This window comes from Puma concolor, chromosome C1, assembly GCF_028749965.1.
Source record: "Puma concolor isolate L17-30 chromosome C1, mPumCon1.1.hap2, whole genome shotgun sequence".
Lineage (NCBI taxonomy): Eukaryota > Metazoa > Chordata > Mammalia > Carnivora > Felidae > Puma > Puma concolor.
In genome coordinates, this window is record NC_141674.1 from 138799567 (window position 1) to 138823688 (window position 24122).

Below are 24122 nucleotides of genomic sequence, written 5' to 3' on the forward strand. Positions count from 1 at the left end.
CACCTTCTTTTTTTAAAAAATTTTATAGGCTTATTTTCCTCATGACAGTTTCATTGCATTTGTTGGGTTGTAAACCATGTAAAGCTCAGCAATAAAATGACTGCAATCTGTACAAGTAATAGCAAGCATGTCTCATAAACAAGATAAGTTGTGCCTTGCCAATATTGCTACACTTCATAAATATGAACTCAAGTCTGTTTTGTGTTTTCTAGATCAGTGGCATAGTTTTATTTTAATTAAACACAACATATAAAATATTCATTTATGAAACAAACATCATTGTTTTTAAAAGATTATATTAAATTAAATTATACTGCTCTTGCCATAAAGGCATGCACAAAAGAACCATTCTGAATTTTAAGTGGATTGATACAGTTCAAGTGTCCATCAATAAAAACTATATTAGGAACACAGTAATGCTACCATGAATAAATGAGCTATTTATATTTCCTGATAATGTAAGTGCTTACATGAACTCATTCCAATTTCTAAACACTAGGCATTTCAGCTGTGGTGGTAATTAAAAAACTATAATATCTACAGAGGAAAGGTAGATGCTGCCAGATCCATTTCATATAGAAGATTTTAGTGTTTCACTTTATCAATGACATTATTTGTTGTCACATTCTATTAGATCAGAACTGGATAACTTTGATAAACCAAATGAAGAGCCCTTGAAAGTGGAAGGATACAAGACCTTGCTGTGTAAAGGCAAGTGCACAGAACTAGAAATGAAGAGATCTGAGTTTTGTTCTTAGCTCTGATAATATCAGTAGCTATCAGTAGCCTTTTTGCAATCAAAGGGAACTACCCTCAATTAACCACTCACTTGCAGTTTCCATCATTGTTTCCCAAACAGAGGTGGATACAGGTTTTGCGGGGTCTCATTTATACAAATTGGGAGGACTTTTGAAAAAACAGAGTATAAAATTACAAATATAAAAATGGGTACAGAAATGAGTATTTACTTTGAATGAAAAAAAAAGAAATCAAAGTAAATAGAGTCTTTTGCAATCTCTCTAGGTAAATTACCAGCAATGCCTATGCATATGTCTTTGGTTTGCAACCTTGCTTCCTAAATCACCCCTCCAACACCCATATTCTACAAATTTCTGTACTCCAAGGGCCAAGAAAAGTGGAGGCCCTAAAACTTCAGCTTCATTAACTTAACAGTAAATCTGCCACTGCTCCCAAATGACCAGAAATCCTTATCATACATTATGATTAGCCAGAAAGAGTTCACTCAAATTCTACCATTAAGATTCTACTATCTGTTCTATGAACCTTAACCTAACCCATTATTTTTCACTGTTCCCCTTTCTTAAAACTCATAGTTCTCACAATGTATAACACACGATGTATCATTTACAAACATTACAAGTAGTCTTGGAATGTCCACCATTGTTTCAAACAGGGTCTTCCCAGCATGAAGAAATAAACACATCAATTGCTTATTATGCCCCACTCTAACAAGGGTGGACTTCACAACCAAGTAGTTGTCTTTAAAACTAGTTGATGAGGGGCGCCTGGGTGGCGCAGTCGGTTAAGCGTCCGACTTCAGCCAGGTCACGATCTCGCAGTCCGTGAGTTCGAGCCCCGCGTCAGGCTCTGGGCTGATGGCTCAGAGCCTGGAGCCTGTTTCCGATTCTGTGTCTCTCTCTCTCTCGGCCCCCCCCCCGTTCATGCTCTGTCTCTCTCTGTCCCAAAAAATAAATAAACGTTGAAAAAAAAAAAATTTTAAAAACTAGTTGATGAATTTCCCAACTAAAAGAAAATCTCTTGTGTATTAATGATCTCTTGTGTATTAACTTAAATATCATCTTCCCAATTCAGACCTTTCAGGTACATTTCAACTTTTAATTTCTAGGAAGACCCAAAATGCAAAATGTTTTCCTAGATTCAAGTCATGGAAAACTGGAACTCTGAAAAGGAACCAATAATGTTTTGCCTTATTGTGCTATAACAGATTGCTTTTAGGTGCTAAAGAAATATTTCCTTTAAAATTCATCACTTTGAGAATAGCTGTTTCAAACATTCAGGCAGCCCTATTATAAATCCCATTTACACATAAAACAATTAATTTGCACTTCATGTGAAAATGTGAAACTATGCCAAATCTTAAGGGTTCAACTTGGATTAACATACTTGTATGGAGAAATTGGCAGGACCTAGGGGGAAGAAAAAAAGAGAAAGACAAGATCAACTTTCCCCTCAAACTATCACAAATCTAACCTCTCCACTATAAAGGATATTTTCAATGCTAAAAAAAGGTATTATCAATATGCTTGAAGAAAACTATGTGCTTACTTGTTTCCTTACTTATTTGATAGTTTTATGGGTAAGGCAAATTTGCTCTTAAAATTATTAATAAGTGTAGTTTCTGCCTTTAAATGATTGCCATAATTCATCTTTAGCTCAGGTGCCAACATTTGGTTCTCCTTGCTTTGGTATAACAGAGGAGGCCACCACGGCATAAACTGAAAGCTGGCGGTGAAATAATGATACACCTAAACATTTCTGGATGTGACACAAATAGAAAATGGGAATGTGAAAAAGCAGAAAAAGAGAACAATAAATGAGACAGAGCAGAGGAAAATCATGTCACAGGTCAGAAAAGGAATGCCCAGTAAAGAAATGTAGATAAGTCAGAAGTTTTTGGTGACTAGGACATCCAAAGCGGTCTTTCATATCATGGTTGTTTCTATTCAAATTTTAAAGTATTTTCTCCCTAGTGGCTAAGATGTTATTTCCTTCACCCCTACCATCTCTGTACTCCATTGCATATATTCACTAAACATTCAGTAAAATCTACTACATATATAAATATCTTGTATAAATGTTCTTTTCGGAAAGTTAAGGGAAGTGTCAACATTTCACATCTTAATTGGCATGGAGAAAAGAGCAGCTACTGGAAGTGAAAAGCAAGAAAGAATGAAAGTTTAGCAGGGGAAGAAACTGGAAATAGATGTGGTTGGGAGATAACATGCAACTTAAAGTTTATAAACCTTGAGGAGGGCATTACATCTAAATCTCAAAGAGAGGCAGGTTCTGTTTTCCAAAGATGACTACACCAATATAGTCCATCTTGCATGCTCTTCTTACAAGATGACATAACATTTCTCTTTGAAGATGGACCAAAGTTAATGACTAACAAATAGAATGTGGCAGAAATAATACAATGTGACTCCCAAGACTAGGTCATGAAGGCAATGCATTTTCTGCCTGGCTTTCTTTCTTTCAGGACACTTATCACTGGAATCCTGCTATTATGGTAAGTGGAATCCTAGGCTACATGAAAAAGTGACAGACAGATGTTCCAGCCATCAGCTGCGGCTTAAGACTCAAATGACAGCTAGGATCAACAAACAGCCCTGTGTGTGAGCAGCCTTCAGATAACTCCAGTCCCCAGACTTTGAGTCCAACTAAAACTCTGACATGGCAGAACAAAGAAATGAATTCTCCAATGTGCCCTGTGAATATTTCTGACCCACAGAATCTACAGATATAATAAATGGCTGGTTTTTACCACAAACTTTTGACATCATGTTTCATACAGTCACAATACCTCAATTTGGGTACCATTATATTTCATTCTCTCTGGTCAATCAAGCCTACTGACTAATTCTTCTCCATCTCTAGAGACACCAGAAATAGAGTTGAATGTAATTACAAAATGGTGTGATGGTGGGCATTAAAAAGAGCTAACACTGTATCCTGAGATGTAATATGTTAATAATGTTAACAAAATAAGACCTGGAAGTAGTGCAAGCAGTGGAAGGTGGGTGGATAGGTGGGAATGAAGCTATAATTTTACATTCATTCAATTAAGAAATATTCAGCTAAGGAGCACTTGAGTGGCTAAGTCAGTTAAACCTCCGACTCTTGATTTTTGCTCAGGTAAGGATCTCATGGGTTCATGAGTTCAAGCACCTCATCAGGCTCTGTGCCTGCTTAGAATTCTCTCTCTCTCCTCTCTCTCTGCCCCTGCTTCCTCCCTCCCTCTCTCCCTCTCTCACTCTATCTCAAAAATAAATATTTAAAAAATAAACTTTAGGGGCGCCTGGGTGGCGCAGTCGGTTAAGCGTCCGACTTCAGCCAGGTCACGATCTCGCGGTCTGTGAGTTCGAGCCCCGCGTCGGGCTATGGGCTGATGGCTCAGAGCCTGGAGCCTGTTTCCGATTCTGTGTCTCCCTCTCTCTCTGCCCCTCCCCCATTCATGCTCTGTCTCTCTCTGTCCCAAAGATAAATAAATGTTGAAAAAAAAAAATTTAAAAAAAAAAAAATAAAAAATAAACTTTAAAAAGAAGAAATAGGGGCGCTTGGGTGGCGCAGTCGGTTAAGCGTCTGACTTCAGCCAGGTCACGATCTCGCGGTCCCTGAGTTCGAGCCCCGCGTCGGGCTCTGGGCTGATGGCTCTGAGCCTGGAGCCTGTTTCCGATTCTGTGTCTCCCTCTCTCTCTGCCCCTCCCGCGTTCATGCTCTGTCTCTCTCTGTCCCCCCAAAAAATAAATAAACGTTGAAAAAAAAATAAAAATAAAAAAAATAAAAAGAAGAAATATTCAGCTATGCCAGAGAAGAAACAAATAGATTGAGTTGCCTTCATTTATTTGAATGCTCCATGAGAAATAATTTTCTAAGTGAAATAAAGAATTTGGAGGAACACATTGTTTAATTTGGTTAACTTAAACATGTTAAACCCTAGATATTTATATATTTATGTACATTTACTTACATTATTTGTATTACATATTTATATTACATATTACAGAAAGAGAGGGAAGAAAGGATGGGTAGAAGGAGAGAGAGAATTTATATAGGAGAAAAAGCTGGGGAATATATTTACAAAAAAATATGAAGAGGTTAATAACCCTAATATATAAAGGACAACATAGAAAGTTTCATAAAACTAAAAATCCTAGAGAAAATGACTAAAGGAGCAATAAATTTTTCCAAATAGTAGCAACACACATACACACAAACTCACACACAAATTTATCCTCACTAATAAAGGCAAATCTAAATAATGAGGAAAACAAAAGTGTACTTAAGAGAGTACATACTGATGGAATAGGTCTCTACTATGGTAGGTCCCCCTAAAATGATAGGGGGAGTAATTATATTGAGTATCTTTTCATGTGTTTGTTGGCCATCTATGTCTTCTTTGGGAAAATGCCTATTCAGGTCTTCTGCCCATTTTTAAATCAGATTATTTGTTTTATACGTGTTGCATTGTATAAGTTCTTTATATATTTTGGACCTTAACCCTTATCAGATATATCATATGCAAATATCTTTTCCCATTCAGTAAGATGCCTTTTCATTTTATTGATGGTTTCCTTTGCTGTGATAGAGCTTTTTATTTTGGTGTGGTCCCACTAGTTTGCTTTTGCTTTTGTTTCCCTTGCCTGGGGAAACATAATCTAGAAAAATGTTTCTATAGCCCAATGTCAAAGAAATTACTGCCAATGTTTTCTTTTAGGAGTTTTATGGTTTCAGGTCTCACATGTAGGTCTTTAACCCATTTTGAGTTTACTTTTTATATAGGGTAACAAAGTAGTCCAGTTTCATTCTTTTGCAAGTAGCTGTCCAGTTTTCCTTTCAACATTTGTTGAAGAGACTGTATTCCCCATTGTATGTTCTTGTATATCAGAAGGTAAAATACTAAGTGATATAAGTCAGACTGAGAAAGACAAATATCATATAATTTCACTCATACGTGGAATTTAGGAAACAAACGACCAACAAAAAAAAAGAGACAAAAAACAGACTTTTAAATACAGAGAACAAACAGGTTGTTGCTAGAGGGGAGTTGGGTGGAGAAATGGAAGAAACAGATAAAGGGGATTAAGAGGTACAAACCTAGAGTTACAAAATAAATAAATCATAGACATGAAAAGTATAGTGTAGGGAATAGAGTCAGTAAGATTGCAAAAACATTGTTTGGTGACAGATGATGACTACGTTTATCATGGTGAGCACTGAGCAATGTAGGGAATTGTCAAATCATTATGCTGTACAACTGAAATTAATAAAAGGATATATGCTAATTATACCTTAATAAAAAATAGTAATAAGGGGCACCTGGGTGGCTCAGTTAAGCATCCGACTTCAGCTCAGGTCATGATCTCACAGCTCATGGGTTCAAGCCCTGCATCAGGTTCTGTGCTGACATCTCAGACCCTGGAGCCTGCTTTGGATTCCGAGTCTCCCTCTCTCTCTGTCCCTCCCCCACTCATGCTCCATCTGCCTCTCAAAAATAAATAAAACATTAAAAAAAATTTTTAAATAGTAATAAAATAGTAAGTAAATAGAGAAGTCAAAACAGTGTGAGTAAAAAGGGCTCAAAATTTCTAAAAAGCAATTAATCTGAAAGATTCCTTAAACATGCCTGCAACTCTTGGCAAGTGATAATGTTTCTAAGAACCAACACGAAGAAGAATAAAGATATGTTCATCAAAACAACTGTAAATATAAGTGTACTAAGCAGAAAACTGGCAGAAGCTGGGGTCGTCCCCTGGTGTGGCTGGGGTCATCGTGATGCACTCCGCCACAGCATCAAAGGACCTGTTCATGTGAGATGACTGGAGGCAAGAGCGGGATGACTGGATTTAGAAACATGACCTCTAAGGGGCGCCTGGGTGGCTCAGTCTGTTAAGCGGCCGACTTCGGCTCAGGTCATGATCTCGCGGTCTGTGAGTTCTAGCCCCGCGTTGGGCTCTGTGCTGACAGCTCAGAGCCTGGAGCCTGTTTCAGATTCTGTGTCTCCCTCTCTCTGACCCTCCCCTGTTCATTCTCTGTCTCTCCCTGTCTCAAAAATAAATAAACGTTAAAAAAAATTTAAAAAAAAGAAAAAAGAAACATGACCTCTAAGAGAACACATATCTCCAAACACAAAAATTAAACTATGAAGGAATAAAGTTCCCCCTACTGAGCCTTTCTCTCCTCTCATCCAGGCCCAAACTTTCTGGATTTTTTAATGATAATATGAATTTATAACAAAAAGCCTTCCAGCTTAACATCTAAATGGGAGAGGTTTTTTTTGTTGTTTTGTTTTGTTCTAAATATCATCCAGGAGGCGAGTAGGAAGATCCAAAGAGATTGCACCCACCAAGATTTGCAGGAATATTTGGCTTGAATAAATCTCTTGCCTTTCAAAGACGAGTAAACAAAAACACCAACCACAGCAATAAGGGCCTCTAAAAAAATCAACAAACCAGAGAGAATGGAAAAAGCATTTTTCTTATAAAATTAACTTTCATATTATAGAAGTATAAATTCTACTACCAATGGAGAAACCGCCTGAAATAATTGTAGGGAATAGAACCCAGCCAGGAACTGAGTCTTTTACCAGTCAATCTGGAAAAGTTCATGATTCACAGAATACCCAATCACATACTTGGAAGGATCTTATCTCAATCGTGGGCATTAGCTCTAGAATAATTCTACTCTGGGGCCACCTAAATAATGTTAAAAATCAAGATTACAAAGGATAAAAATCTTTTTAAGTAACTTAATTGTATCTAAAAACAGAGCTCAAGAATATTTACAGGAATACAAAAATATAAGACACTCAACAAAGTGAAATTCACAATGTCTACCACACAGACAAAAAAAATTTGGCATGCAAACAAGCAGAGAAATATAATCCATATTAAAGACAAAAATCAATCAAGAACAATCCAAAATTGACACAGATATTAGATTTAGCAAAGATAATGAAAAAATTATTATAACTACATTCAATTTGTTCAGAATGTAAAGGCCTAGAATACACACAGACATGTACACACACATACATACCCCATAGATCAACTTCTAGAGATGAAAACTAAAATATGTGAGATCAAAAATATACTGGATGGGATTAACAACAGATTAGATTTTGCAGAAGTAAAGATTAGTGAACTTAAAGACAGAAATAAAATCTATCCAAAATGAAACATCAAAAGAAAAGAGATTTTTTTTTTTATTTATCCAAACATCAGTGAGCTACAGGACAACTTTAAATAGTTTAATAAATGTATAATCAGAGTCTTCAAAGACAAGGGACAAGAAGAAGGACAGAATAAATGTTTGTAGAAATAGTGCCCCAAACTTCCAAATTTGATAAAAATTGTAAGCCCACAGATCCAAGAAGCTCAAAAAATCCATGAATAACAAATATGAAGATAACCAATATCTCAGTACATCATAATAAAATTGCTCAAAAATAGTGACAAAAAGAACATCTTAAAAGCAGTTGGAATAAAAAGACATTACACGGGAGAACAATAAGGGAGGCAGCAGTTTTTTTTTACCAGAAACAATGCAAACAAGAAGATATAGTGCAACATCTTTAAGTTCAGAAATAAAAAGAATCTGGGTGAATTCTATACCCTGAGAAAATATCTTTCCAAAAAAAGGTAAAACAAAAACTCTTCAGACACGCAAGATACACAAAAGCTGAAAGAATTCATCACCAGCAGTCTTGCACTACAAGAGAAGATAAATTCTTTCAGGCACAAAGAAAGGGACACAAATGAAAACATGGATGTACACAAATTGATGAAAAACAACAGAAATAGTACCTTCCTGGGTAAATATATCAGATTCTTATCATTGTTTAAATCTCTTTAAAGATAATTAACGGTCTTTCTTCCCAGAAACTTATAACCCCCATCTGAATATAAGAAAAACATACAAAAAATCTCAACGGAGGGTCATTTTACAAAATAAATGACCATTGTGTCATTTTGAATTATATATATAAAAGGAATAACTGTTTTAAATGTGTTCTTTGAAAATATAAATTTAACTGCAATTAGAATAAAAATACTCATAAAGTCAGGCTCTGCGCTGACAGAATTCTCTCTCTCTCTCTCTCTCTCTCTCTCTCTCTCTCTTTCTCTCTCTCTCTCTCTCCCTGCCCCTCCCTGGCTCGCACTCTTTGTCACTCAAAAATAAATACACTTAAAAAAAAAGAATAAAAATACTCATAGTTTTTGCAAAAACACAGAAAAAGAAAAATGAAAGAATGCATGGTCAGTATAGGGATGGAAAGTAAGGAATAAAAGAAAATAACAAGGAAATAGAAGAAGCATGACATCGTAAGGCAAGAAAACACAAAATACGCATGCCTCTACTGACAGAGCCAGCCAGGCACCCCTCAGATTATTTTAAAAAGCAGATATTTAGGAGCGCCTGGGTGGTTCAGTCGGTTGAACATCCGACTTCTGCTCAGGTCATGTTCTCAGGGTTCCTGAGTTCGAGCCCTGTGTCAGGCTCTCTGCTGACAGCTAGGAGAGTCTGTAGCCTGCTTCAGATTCTGTGTCTCCCTCTCGCTCTGTCTCTCTCTCTCTCAAAAACAAATAAAGATTTAAAAAAATTTAAAAACCAGAAATCTAATTCACACGCAATGAAAAAAAATTAAGCTTTACCATGTAAAATTATAATCAATTAGAAAATGAAAACAAATATATAAATATGGTTGTTTTATTCATAAAGTTTATAACCAACATCAAGGAAAACCATTACCCAAGTGTTATACATCAGGTATCACAGAACAGACTGTGAAATCATATTAAATAATAATGATAAAAGGAAAAAGTAGAATGAGAAGAAAAACAAAAAGGATAGTAAAGAAGAGACAGGAAATAAAAAGTAAAAGAGAAGGAAAATGAAGGAAAAAGGGGGAAGGATGAGAAGGATAAGAAGAAAATGAAGGGCAGAGATGTAAAGCAGTTAAAAAATACAATAATAATGAAAGTCTAATGTAGCTCAACCTTCACTTCACCCAACAATCAGAAACAGATAAATACTAAATAGGAAAGAGAGAAAAAGGAATAATTAATATAATTAATAAAGTTGAATGATTAGATAAGACTTTACCCAAAACGAATATATATTTTTGCTAGCATCAAAGAATAACTGCAATTATTTTTCTAAGTATAAAGTATAAAGAAGATATCCATGTCTTCTAAGAAAATGGAATGATTCAGGGGTGCCTGGGTGGCTCAGTCGGTTAAGCGGCCGACTTCAGCTCAGGTCATGATCTCGCGGTCTGTGAGTTCTAGCCCCGCGTTGGGCTCTGTGCTGACAGCTCAGAGCCTGGAGCCTGTTTCAGATTCTGTGTCTCCCTCTCTCTCTGACCCTCCCCTGTTCATGCTCTGTCTCTCTCTGTCTCAAAAATAAATAAACGTTAAAAAAAAATTAAAGAAATTAAAAAAAAAAGAAAATGGAATGATTCAGTTTGTGTTCTCTTAATATAATAAACCTAAGAATTAATAATTGTGTTAATGTCTTAATATATGTTATATATTATTGTTTCATTCACTAAATAAATATGTTCTCAGAGTCTTTTGTGAGCAGCCACTCCAAGGTGTCTACTGGAGCAGTTTTTATCACTTTACAACACACCCAACAGTCTAGCAGGGGGAAAGACAATGCCCTAACAAATCAATATGCTTTTTTTTAACTTTATCTTTGGCTTTTCTGAATACAAGGCCCTTGCCCTGGCTGTATCTAAAAAAATTAACCTTCAGGCTCTACCGGCTGTCTACCTGGTGTCTTTTTGATGTCTCTACTTTTTCATTCCTGCTGCAAGCTCCCCAACCCCTCAGCTTGCATAAATTAGTTCGCAGAGTTCACCTGAAATAATAGAAGTTATTTCTTTCTATCATTAAGATCTGATGAGTCAGGAAGCAAGAAGGCATGATGCTGAAGGAGAAAAATAAAAGTTACACTCTCCACAGTCCCAGAAAAGGAAACCAAGAGTTTGCAAAGAAGCTCCAAATGACTGAGCTCTTGTGTTAATAATCCTCTTTCCAGGCTTTAGTCTGGAGGAAAGGAGATGAGTTAGATAAGGCGGGTCCACACCAGGAGCAGTGGAGACCCTTACTCCATCCTTGTCTCCCTTTTGAACCCAGGAGCAGGCCATCTGCAGGCTACCCTGCAACCACCTGAGCACACGTACATCATGGTGTGCTGGGTAGCCCAGAGTGGTCAAGAAGATGCTCCTGAGGTTTAGCTCTTCTTAGCGGCCCTCAGCTCCTACATAGTATAGAGAGAACTCCAATTCTGGCTTGAGGATCTCACCAAAGAGTCTGCTATGAAGTGAGCCAAGACTATCAAATGACCACCCATGCCAGAACCCACAGAGGAACACACAGGCCCACAGAACAGTCAGCATTATCCTGCTCTGTAGTGAGTCAATTCAGCCAAGTAGTGATCCTGAGCATTACCTGAACCTAAATGATAGTACATGAGCTACAAACAGCCTCCAGTAGGACTTGCTTCAGTTAGGACCTGCCCCTCAAATTCATGCCTACAAAAATTCATATGAAAAAAACAGTTCTTTTTAATTTCACAGACTCCTAGGAACAAAAGTTCTTATATAAAAAATCCCTTTCCTCTTGATCTACACAGTTGTTCTCTGTAGGCAAAGACTGCACTGGAAAGGGGTTATTTGGTTGTTTGAAAACACTGAAAAGTTCCTGACTGGTCTGTGAAAAATGAAAGCGAGAGTAAAAGTGAGAGGGAACTCGTGTTAACACTTCTTAATGTTTTCAATGGTGACAAATGTGTTTATAGATATAAAAACTGTGCTTAGTAATATATGGAACTGTCGAATCACTACAGTGCACACCTGAAACTAATATAACACTGTATTCAACTACACCGGGATTTTAAAAAATTGTGGTGAATACTTGGAGGCTGGTTTTGTCAACTGGAATCAGGGAATAAATCTATTCTGAGAATCAGGCAGGTAGAACCATAGCTGGTATTCTATCTGTTGGTTACAAAGTACTCAGTCAAGACTCTCCAACATGTAACATATTTATACTACCAGGTAAATATCCAGTGTACTAAACACGTTGGCTTGCCACAGGAAGGACTAACAAGAAATATATTTGCCTGAGTATCAGTGTATTAGCATGGAGCTAGGCCATAAACATAAACTGTGAGCATTCACAATTGATATTAAGATGACTTATAGTCTACTTACCAATAAAATTTTTTACTATTATTACTTATTTCCACAATCACAATGGAGCTAGATTAAAGAACAACAGACAATGCACTGTGACTAAAGACCAGAGAGAGGCTAATTCCACAATTAGATAATATCAAATGATAAAATATGTTGGATTAAAATTGTTTTTCCTTGACTAAATTAATGAATCTCCATCAGTGAATGAAAAGAGCTTTTCCATTTCTAAAGTGTGCGATCATGCTTGGATGGTTAAAATAAGAAACCTATAATGTCATTTGGGATTTTCTAGTATCAATTTAAATCACGCTGATTACAAGGTTTATCAGTGCCCAGCACACACTAGGTATTCTAACAAATAAAATTAATACCTTGTAATTGGATAGTTTCTAGAAAATTACAAAGCATTTTCAGAGATATACGTCATCTCCCTAGATCTTCCTAACAACCTTCTGGCATTATAAAACAGAAATAAGCCCTTTGCACTGCAACTGTGTGAAGGCTTAAGTCCAAAAGTCAATCTACAAAAGAATACCATTTGTGAAAGAAATATAAATAGGATCCACAAATTGGCAATTGTTCTAGGCAGTTGATGACTATGACATATAAATAAATATACACATGACTCTCCAAAAGTTAGTGGTTAAATTGAAATAGCTGATCATATGAATAAATAAACCATATTGGACTTCCATACCAAAGCTTTAATAAATCCAACAGAGGGTTTCTCTCTCATAATAAAGCTTGTTGATATTCCATACACTCAATCATTTCATGCTTGCAGAGTATGTGACCAAATTACATGCAAGAATGAATGGGCCAGATCATACTCACTATAATTATAATTTAACACACTTGAAAGACTATAGTTGAAGACTCATCCAGAATAAGGTAGTTGCAAAACAACGGTCTATTTTAGCACAGAAAATGTATATAGGATAATCTAAAAAATAAATGTCTAATAAAATCTGGAAACATGATTTAAAAATAAGTATCCTTTTGGTTCCTAGATATTCACGTTATTAGTGCCTTGTTTAGCCTCAATGCATGGTTGAAATGATACCCAGAGTGTAAGTTTTCCTGACTCCAAGTCCTTCGACTTTCCCACAGACCCATTCCTACTTCTCCAAGGATATATTAAAAGCTATTATGGATACAGTGTCATCTTCAACTCTGTCTTTATTCAGAGAACCAAGGTTTGATAATGCATCCTTGTTTGATTCCTATAACCTTCTGACAATGCTGACTATTCTGTTGAATTTTTTTTTTGGGGGGGGGGGGGCAGCAGCAAACCTTTTAAAATGGCGTTTAGAAGCCAAAGATGACATCATGGTCATGAAAGTTTATCTGGTAGAATTCATTTCTTCAAATTATGAAATGATGAAATGATGATTCTTGGATGTGAAATATTTATCATTTCATCTCTGCATAGTATTCTATGATTTTGAAGCATTTTAAGCTATATTATAATATATATTTTTGAATCATATTATCTAAATTAATATTTACCAAAAATATGACTTCATTTGTGAAAAAAATAGATATAAAAGTTTAAAGATATTGGGATCATTTCACTCAGTGTAGAAAATACTAGTAAATATCAACTTCCTGTCTTCTCTTCATAAAACATTTCTAGAAAGAAAAGAGAGGCTGCCTACACCCTCACCGGAAAAATGAAAAGAATACTAGCAATGGAGTGAAGAGTGAAACAGAATAATAGACATAGCTTATTTAAAAACTACATGAAGGTAAATGTTGTCAGATTTCTTTAAAAATGACTATTCAGGAGTGCCTGGGTGGCTCAGTTGGTTCAGTGTCCAATTCCTGGTTTTGGCTCAGGTCATGACCTCATGTTTCATGAGTTCAAGACTTACACTGGGTTCTGTGCTGACATCATGGAGCCTGCTTGGGATTCTCTCTCCTTCTCTCTCTGCCCCTCCCTGGCTTGCTCTCTCTCTCTCTCTCTCTCTCTCTCAAAATAAATAAGTAAACTTTTTAAAAAATGGCTTTTCCAACAGCATTTACAAAGTATTTATTCTTGGGGCACCAGGGTGGCTCAGTCGGTTAAGCCTCCGACTTTGGCTCAGGTCGTGATCTCACAGTTTGTGAGTTTGAGCCCCGTGTCAGGCTGTGTGCTGACAGCTCAGAGCCTGGAGCCTGCTTTGGATTCTGTATCTCCCTTTCCCTCTGCTCCTTCCCCACTTGTGCTCTGTCTCACTGTCTCTCAAAAATAAATAAATGTAAAAAAAAAATTTTTTTTAAACAAAGTATTTATTCTTATGCCAGAGACTATGATAGTTACTGTGGTAGACTCAGATATGGCCTTCCCCTCAAATACTTCATAATCTAAGCCAGAAAACAGTATGTTAACAAATGTGATCATTCCATTTGATAGGAACCTTAACGGAAGCATGCAACATATATACACAGTGCTATGGAATACACAAGAGGTGTCTGTTAACTCTGCTTCAGTAAAAAGGACAATCTTCACTGAGGATCTAACTTTGATTCTTGAAGAAAGAACGAAGATTCACCAGGAAGAATAAAACCTGAGTATTTGGGTATAATTATAAATGTTTGAGATTCAAGAGAAAAAGTGAGGCATAAAGCCATATATCTCAGCAACCACAGGGCTTCGTACAATGTTGCTGTTGCCATTGTTGTTTTCCCACCGAAATCTAGGAGGAAAGAGAAACTAACTCAGATGCCATTTTTAGTTTGAACATCCCTCAAATAACCTGTTTAGGTGAAAAGGATTTGTGCTTTGGTTTTATTTTTAAATAATAATACATAAGAACTGCAAAAAGCTACCTCTGATTAATCTATAGTCAGTTCTTTTACAGTGACTGACTTCTTGCTTTTAAAAATTAATAATGTTCCAATAGCACACACAGAGTTTAAGTCACAAAAAATAAATCTGTTGGAGTTTCTCTAGTGAAAAGGCCAGTGTTCTAAAGATAGGCTAAAAAATAAACTTATCAGCTTCAGAAATCTTAAATACCATATCCCTTTTTGATGTGTTCAATCATTACAAAGTATCTGTTGACAAGAGCTTATGGCAGTGAATATTATCACACTGAGAAAGCTGGAGGTTCTACTTTTTTAATTTAAAGTAATTTTGCTGTTAGGTTCTTTTATCACTTTTTTATTCAATAGCTATCTACTGAGCTACTATATTAGGAAATGGTTTTGTACTTTTATCACTTTGGTGATTTGGCAAAGTTTATATTGTTTGGCTAATAAGAGGCTTAAGGATAAACAACTATATAAATGTCTACATGACACTCTATGATCCAGAGACCAATGGATTAACTAGGCAATCTTTATGAAGACACACTAACCAGTCATCCATCATGTTAACAAACATGCAATAGGAATTAATGAGATTATTGAAGGTATCTATTTATTATAGACTTAGTCCATGTAATAAATTGTAAATCAGATGATTGGCAGAGGTGATGAAGTGTCCATGGCTGAGGATATTAAGAGACTAGGTCTTTTAAAGTCAAAGAACAAATCAAACTATAAGTCAACAATTGGGTGTCTGGGTGGCTCAGTAGGTTGAGCATCCGACTCTTGATTTTGGCTCAGGTCATGATCTCATGGTTCATGAGATGGAGCTCTGCATCAGGCTCTGAGATGACAGCATGGGGCCTGCTTAGGATTCTCTTTCTCCCTCTCTCTCTGCCCCTCCCCTACTTGTGCTCTCTCTCCCCCTCAAAATAAATGAATAAACATTAAAAAAAACCTATAAGTCAATAATAAAATATCACATGCCAAAAACTTTACAGGTAGCAAAAGCTTTATGTTCTTCTATAAGTAAAAGACTTTCTTCCTTCTCTGATGACTTCTAAGATTTTGTCTTTATCACTGGATTTGAGTACTTCATGATTATGTACCTTGGTGTGGTTGTCTTCATGCTTCTTGCCCTTGGAGTTTGTTGAGCTTTTGGATCTGCAAGATTATAGTTTTCCTCAAATTAAAAAAAAAATGCCGATTATGTATGCAAATGTTTTATCTACCTCCCTCTCCTACAGAGAATGACCACATGCAGGTTAAGCTACCTGAAGTTATCTGTAGATCACTGATGCTCTGTTGATGTATTTGTTGTGGTTGCTACAGTTGTATTCTTTTTTTTTTTTTTAATCTGTGTGTTCCCTTATAAATCCTTTCTATTGCCATGACTTCAAGTTCACTAACCTTTTCTTCCAAAATGTCTAATCAAATGTTAATCCCACCCAGTAAGTTTTTTGCCTTACACATTGAATTTTCCATGTCTAGATATTTGATTTGTATCTTTTTGAAACTTACGGTATCTTCAGCTAAAATTTGGTAACATATGGAATAAGTTATAACAATGTTAGTGTTCTTTTCTGCTAATTCTAACATCTGTGTCAGTTCTGGGTTCCTTTTGATATGTTTATTATCCTCATTAAGAAGTCTTACATTTGTGTACTTGTACCCATCTTTCTAGGTGCTGGATATTTTATATTCCTAAAAATATTCTTGAACTTAGTTCTGAAACTTAAAATGTTACTTAAAATCACGTTGATCCTCTTGGACCTTGCTTTTAAGGTTTGTTAGGCATAACCAGGGAAGGGTTCATTCTAGGACTAATTATTTCTACTACTGAGGCAAGAGTAGTCTACATACTCTAGGCAATCCCCATTAGTAATAAGGCTTTCCAGTCTAGCTGGTGGTAATGGTTCTTGATGGTCTGTGCAAGCATCAGGCATTATTGCCTTTAATCCTTTTTTATGGTTCTTTCCCTGGCCTTGGAGAGTTTCTTCACACTCATGCACTGATCAGTGCTGTGCTGTGCTAAATAATCAAGAGAGACTCTTTGCTGGTCTTTGGGATCTCTTTCTGAGCATTTTCCCTTAAAGTAATTTGTCCTGTGAATTCTCACTGCCCTGGTCTCCCAGACTTTCAGCTGTATCTCCTCAACTCAGAGAGTCTGAACTCACATATTTGACATCAAATATTTTATTACAGAAGAACATAAAGCTTTTGCAACCTATACTGTTTTGACACATTGTCTTTAATTGCTGACTTTTAGTTTGATTTGCTCCTTGACTTTAGAAGGCCTGCTGTGGTCTTTTAATAGCCTCAGCCATGGACCCTTTACCACCTCTGCCAATCATCTATCTCACATTTTACTGCATGGGCCAAGTCTGCTTGGAGAGTAATTCAAGGAAGTAAGCTGGGACAATCATAAGATTCATCTTATCTTTTGACAACTATCAGAGAACACTGCCCTTCACTGCCTAATGCCTGGTATCTAGAAAGTTATAATATATAATATAATATAATATAATATAATATAATATAATATAATATATAATTATAATATATAATATATATTATAAATATATATAAATATATAATATAATATAATATCTAATATTATATAATTATATAATTATATTATATAATATAATGTTACTGCATTATATATTTTTTAAGTTTATTTATTTGTTTTAAGAGAGAGACAGTACACATGCATGAGAGCAGGAAAGGGGCGGAGAGAGAGAGAGGAGAGAGCAAATCCCAATGCGAGGCTCAATCCCATGAACCATGAGATCATAAGCTGAGCCAAAACCAAGAGCTGGATGCTTAACTGACTGAGACACCCAGGCACCCCTGTTGTTGAATTTTTAAGAGGTGAAGTAAATAAATATACATATTTATTCTATATATATATCCTTGAAGTGATAAAATTCATACATGAAGTCAAAAGTCAACTTCACATTTAATGGACAAACATGGAAAACATTTCCATTAAAGTGAAGGATATCTACCATAAACTTGATTGACATTTATCTTGGAGCTCTCATTAATGCAATGAAGATCTAAAAAGAATAAAATGAATAATATTATTTGTAGTTGGAATGAAATTTTCTTCTTAGGAAAAACTAAGTCACTTAGAAAAGGAAAGTATGTCATTTACAAATACTATCTTTAAAAAGGAAAGTTTGATGGGGCCCCTGGGTGTCTCAGTCAGTTAAGCGTCTGACTCTTGATTTCAGCCCAGGTCATGATCTCACAGTTGTGAGACGGAGCCCCATGTTAGGCTCTGTGCTGGGTGTGGAGCCTGCCTAAGATTTTCTCTCTCCCTATGCTCCTCCCCACCTCTAAAAAAAAAATCCATTCTGATCCTGATAATAAGATCAATAGACATTTACTAAAGCAAACTTGGGATATGAAGAAATGTCTAAAGTAACAGTCATCCATAATTTCTCATGGAATAACCCTTTAGACACAACTGACATTTATAAGTCTAATATTTGAATTTCAATGGTCCTGATTTTCTGCATGCAAAAAATCTTTACCTCAAAATGTTTCCTAGCAGTTGTTTGGATTGTGCCACATGTGCTTAAGCCTAGTCTGTTTATATTTTTCTACTCTGCTTTCTTTTGCTATGGCATCCTCTGTCAACTCTCCTTTCTTGAGCTTTCAATTTGCCAGACCTGCCCAGGGATCTGTTATAGAGTTGGAAAAATTGTCAATTGTTCATCTCTGCTAAGACATCATTTTGTGGCCCCAAAATAGTGCGATGTGTCCCTCAAGACTCAGAGTATACTTAATCCAATAAAGTTAATGTTTACTATCCCTCTCTTTTGGAAATAGAGTCCCTTGGGAAAAGAGAGGCCATAATCTGTGGTGATCCCTGTTTATCACCTTCTACCTCCTTTCTCTCCTCCAAAGTCTCAGGCACTAACATCCTCATCTTCCTTCATATATAACGAAATCTCCCATGTATATCAACTCTGGAAAATTAACTTTAAGGGTGAATATAACCAAACCATGTCTCCATAACTGTAGATCAATGAAAAAGAGAGAATTAGGGAAATGTGAGGGAAAACAAGAATGACAGACAAGACACTAGAGAGGATTGCAGAAAGATGGAAAATGAAAGAAAGATAAGGAATGACAGAAAGGGAGAAAGGGTAGGAGGAATGGAAGGAGGAAGGGAGGGGAAGTGGATGAAGGAGGGAGGGGAGGATAAAACAGAGAGAAAAGGAAGATGAGACTGTTGAGATTGAGACAGACAGATTGAGACTGTTGTTTATGAAAAAGAAGACATACAGAACTAATGACAGAAACATAAATTTCCATATGTCTTGAAAATTTTTCAAAAGCTAAAGTTTTCTTTAGGATTGACCATGTGACAATTCTTCCTTGTTTTGTGGGGAAAAAAATGATGTTACTAAACTGTGACGAATGTTCTTATAACAGTTGAAAGCAAGACTTTCAACATTCCTTTACCAGTATATACATACTGCAACAAAAGACAAGGATATAATTGGTTAGCAAAATCTTATGAAAATATTATTTGTATCCAGAAAGTATGCTTGTTTTCTGTTAAATGTTTCATTAGAAAATAGAAGGAAAAAGTCTCTCCTACCCAAATGTCTTCAATATGAGTCAGAATGCTTTATTTTCCACACTTTATCTTGGAAAATTCAGAGTACCGGAATCTTTGAAAGATCCATTAACAAAGAACTGAAAAGCATTGTAGGCAATATCCAAATTATGTTCAATAGTATAGTATACAGTAAGATAACAATAGAAAACCCTATTGACTGATATTAGTCTTTTAGAAACTTTAATTATATTGCATTTAAAATAATCAATAGGGAATGACTAGGAAGGAGAACAGACAGTCTATATTTTAGCAAGATTCTAAAAACACGTGCTGGCTGGCTAGATAGATGGCTGAATGGATGGATGAGTAGATTTTCTATTTTCCATTTTGTGCTATTACATGAACAAGACTGCTGATGGAATATATGTGGGCTGGAGGGAGGTAGAAGGGAAGGGAATAATCAAGGACAATTCTGAATTTTTGATATGAGAAAACTGGTAGATACTAACAGAATATACTAGCTTTGAGAAACAAAGTGCAATCAGATTGGAGGAATATGAAAATCAAGGTTTCAATTATAACACGGTTAAGTTTTAAATTTCTTTCAAATACCTAGGTAAAGCTATTAAGTAGGCTACTGAATATGTTTTAAGCAAAGGTCAAGTCTGTGAACAAATATTTGCCAGCCACTGACCTATAAGTAGCATGTAACATCATTGATGGACGTGGTCACTTAGGTAGAAAATATAGATGGAGAACGAAGATCCCAGGAGCACTCCAATATTTACAAGAGAAAGAACCAGGAAAGTGTGGTGTCTCAAGTCCAAGAAGGCATTTCAAAAGGGGGAGTGTGGTCAGCTGTATGCAAGATTACTACAGAAAAGTCAAGCAAGATGTATTCAGAAAATGAGACTCCTGAATTTTGCTCTATGAATTTTACTGGTTATCTTGATATTAACAGAACTCAACAGAAGCATACTCCTGGTACACTGTTAAAAAATATTTTTAGGGATGCCTGGGTGGCTCAGTTGGTTAAGTATCCGACTCTTGGTTTCAGCTTAGGTCATGATCTCACAGGTTCGTGAGTTCAAGGTCTGCATGGGGCTCTGCAGCCTTCTTGGGATTCTCTCTCTCTCCCTCTCTCCCTGCCCCCTCACACCCCCCACTCATGTGCATACTCTCTCAAAAAAAAAAAAAAAAACTTAAAAAATATTTTTTTTATTTAAAAATTTTTTAATGTTTACTTTTGAGATAGAGAGAGACAAATCATGAGCAGGGGAGAGGCAGAGAGAGAGGAACACACGGAATCTACAACAGGCTCCAGGCTCTGAGCCATCAGTACAGAGCCCAACGTGGGGCTTGAACTCACAAACTGTGAGATCATGACCTGAGCCAAAGTCAGACACTTAACTGACTGAGCCACCCAGGCACTCCACAAAAATATTTTTAATGGTCACTCAGCATGCCATCATGTTCAGTCTATGTTGTATCATAACATCTAGTAAATACTTTATAAAATATGTTTTGTTGGCATCCATTTTTGCACTATAAGACCATAATTCTGAATCTCCTCATGCAACTAGAGTTATATCTTTGATGATTTCCCTAAATAAATTCATAGTTGAGGTATTTTATTTCAAAGATAATGAATGCTGTATAGGCTTTGAATACATCTTTCCAATTTCTCCTTTTGCCATGAAGGTTAATTTAGAACATATTATCATTCCTGATCTGGCGATAAGATGTAAATGAAATAAAAATTATTTAAGTTAAGCTATAGCTTTCCCATATAAACAACCCAAACCATTTCCTTATACTTATTCTTTATACATTATTCTTTTTATTTTATTTTATTCTTTTACATTTATTTATTTTTGAGAAACAGAGTGAGACAAAACGTGAGCAGGGAAGGGGCAGAGAGAGGAGACACAGAATCTGAAGCAGGCTCCAGGCTCTGAGCAAGCAGTCAGCACAGAGCCTGATGCAGGGCTTGAACCCATGAACTGTGAGATCATGACCTGAGTCGAGTCGGATGCTCAACCGACTGAGCCACCCAGGTGCCCCAATACATTATTCTTTCATATACTCAACAAAGCCAGACATTTTCAGTTTACATGTGGGAAAGATACTGGAAGAAAAATGATCATTTAATCTCATAGTTTCTATTACTTTGAGTCCATATTCTATGCATCTGTTACTGAATGAAGGTGAGCTCTGAGTAAAACCTAGACATTTTGAATTGAGTTACTAGGTAAACCTACAATTAAAATGACTCAAACAACATCCTAACTAGAAAAGCATATAATATAATCAGTGTAAAAAAAATCTTTAGGGTTTATTTTTACCTCACAGACCAATAACAATCAAAGTTAAATTAAAATATCCTCAGTGCTTAGCACATTACCTGGCACTTAATGGGTGCTCACTAAATATTTGTTGACTGAATTAAAAGCCAGCTCAGGAGAAAATAAAATAGATCAACATTACATTCCCTCCTGTGGATAAAGAGGCTGTTTTTCAAGGCAGTCCAAGAATCAATAGTAAAATAATTACTTTAGGATTCTGATGATTTTGGAAATAAAATTGCAAAGTCTAAATTAGGTTTTGTGTTGGTTTCTTCTCTACAGTGTTGTACCTTCCTTTCTAAAATGAACCTACAAAAGCATTTTTTTCCTCTAAAGCAGTCAAGTATTCCTTAAACACCAAATTAAACACTATTATTTATCTTTAATGCATGATAATAGAATAAATGTACATTCCCAGTAATACCCGCAATTTCATCTTTCCCATTACAAATGTTCTCCCAACATGAGCATGTTTTAGGCTGGTCAAAATCAACACCTCTATTAAACAGTATTTTCCTCCAGTCAATATTTTTCTCATTCAAACATTTACTTTCAGCAATCCTTAAACTCCAGAGATCTAAATATAGGCAACCTCAACTTGAAAAAATTCACAGCTAAAACTAACATATACTCTATGCCAATCTGTGCACCAGCTGTGGATTAAAATGTGCTGAAAAGCAGAACATTTTGTCTCTCTTCAATGATCAAATAGTCTCTTGCAGCATATACAACTCTCCATTTAACAGGAGGAGGATGGTGTGGCAGGAGAGGGAGAAGAATCTGGGTGATTTTGTTTTGAGGTATCTGGAGGTGCTGAAATCCACTTAATTTATGGTTGTCATGTGGTTCTTTAAACAAAAAACCTGTGTGAGTATTAAATAGGGACAGGGAGAGTAGCGGTAACTGAGTTAGATTCTTGGAAAGAGAATATCTTCCTGACTTTTTCAAATTACTTTGAGATTTGCTTCCTGTTTATTTTCTGGCAAACATTTAAAAATAGTTGTCTAAATGAGGTCGCATTTGCAGAGACTGTAGAAATTCCTTTAACTGTAGAGTTCCAAGAAAAAAAAAAATGACAGATTTATTACAGGGGCAAGCATTAGCCAAAGAGTTCAGTTAATTATTTTAAGTCTCTTAAAAAACGTGAATGCATTTTTGTATTAATATAGTATTTACCAATATGAATTTTCCTAACACTTGAAGAATAAAATTGCCCAACCATTCCCTAGAATCCTATAGATCACTAATTCTTTGCTTATTCTTTCATTTTAAATGGCTCAAGAACTGTACTGGGATTATGTGGCATAGGATGTTTTAGTTAAAGAGATTGGATGCTCACTGACCTACTTAATAGATCAATAAAGCATAATGCCAAAGGGAAATAAAAATTTCTTAAAATTGTTGATTTCAAATTCATGTTCAATATTTTGCCAGTATTTTGCAGAATGGTCATATTTTTATAGAGACTTTTGCCTAGTGGCAAATTAATTTGTTTTACTTATTTAGTTCCCCAAAGTACAAGTTCTATTGTCTTCTAACCACATGGCAAAACAAGAATAGTTACAATCCTAATCAGATTGAAATGAAATATGTATTATTTCATTTTAAAGAACTATAACTTAAATATTTCACCATAATTTTATAAAGACAAAGCACATATATGTTAATCAGACTGCTAAATGTTGAATTGTTATTCACTGAGAGTCAAAATGAAAAGCTTACACTGTATGAAAAAATTAAAGGAAAATATTTGTGTATATGCTTGTACATCCTTGCATAAAAATAGGTAGACATGTTATCTTTAGATATTGTCTCACCAACAGGAAAGGAAAAATGGACAGTTTAACATACCAACAGTTAAAATGTACAATTTAAAAAGCAAAACTATGAAAAATAAAAGTAATATAAGTAACTTCTTTCTTACGTTTAAACAGGATTTTATACTTTTTTTTTTAATTTTTTTTTCAACGTTTATTTATTTTTGGGACAGAGACAGAGCATGAACGGGGGAGGGGCAGAGAGAGAGGGAGACACAGAATCGGAAACAGGCTCCAGGCTCTGAGCCATCAGCCCAGAGCCTGACGCGGGGCTCAAACTCCCAGACCGTGAGATCGTGACCTGGCTGAAGTCGGACACTTAACCGACTGCGGCACCCAGGCGCCCCATGGATTTTATACTTTTAAAAACACTTTGTTTTATTATCTCATTGTGAACTTTATAACTACACTTTGAGATACGAAAAGACAGACACTATTATTCTTAATTTCTACATAAGACAAACATAGAAATGAAGTGATTTTCACAAACCTTAAAACTGATCTCATTTTTTTTTACTCTTTTAAACTTCAAACTGATATATATATACACACACACACACACACACTGAATTACAATGAAACAGCCAAATAAAAATGGACAGACTTGTATCTTAAAAGGATAT